Consider the following 298-nt stretch of genomic DNA (forward strand, 5'->3'; position numbering starts at 1 on the left):
AGCCGCGGGGCTGCTCCCCCTCGCCTGATCCCGGGTCCCGGCGTGGGCGAGCCGAAGGAAGACCGGGCGGGCTGCTTCCCGGGGAGGCTTTCGCACGGGGACGAGGAAAAAAAAAAACCCCAAGAACAAAACCAAAAAACCAAAACCCCACGCCAACAGCACCAAGGCAAAGCGTATCTAGCGGTGACCGAACTGAGCACGGATCCGTGCTTCAGGCATCCCTCGGTGCCTTGCACCGGCCGCCCGCGCTGCGGGACCGGCGGCAAAGGGAGTTACCCTCCAAAGTGTGCCACGGGGC

Source organism: Egretta garzetta, unplaced genomic scaffold, assembly GCF_000687185.1.
Source record: "Egretta garzetta isolate BGI_Z169 unplaced genomic scaffold, ASM68718v1 scaffold41, whole genome shotgun sequence".
Taxonomy (NCBI): Eukaryota; Metazoa; Chordata; class Aves; order Pelecaniformes; family Ardeidae; genus Egretta; species Egretta garzetta.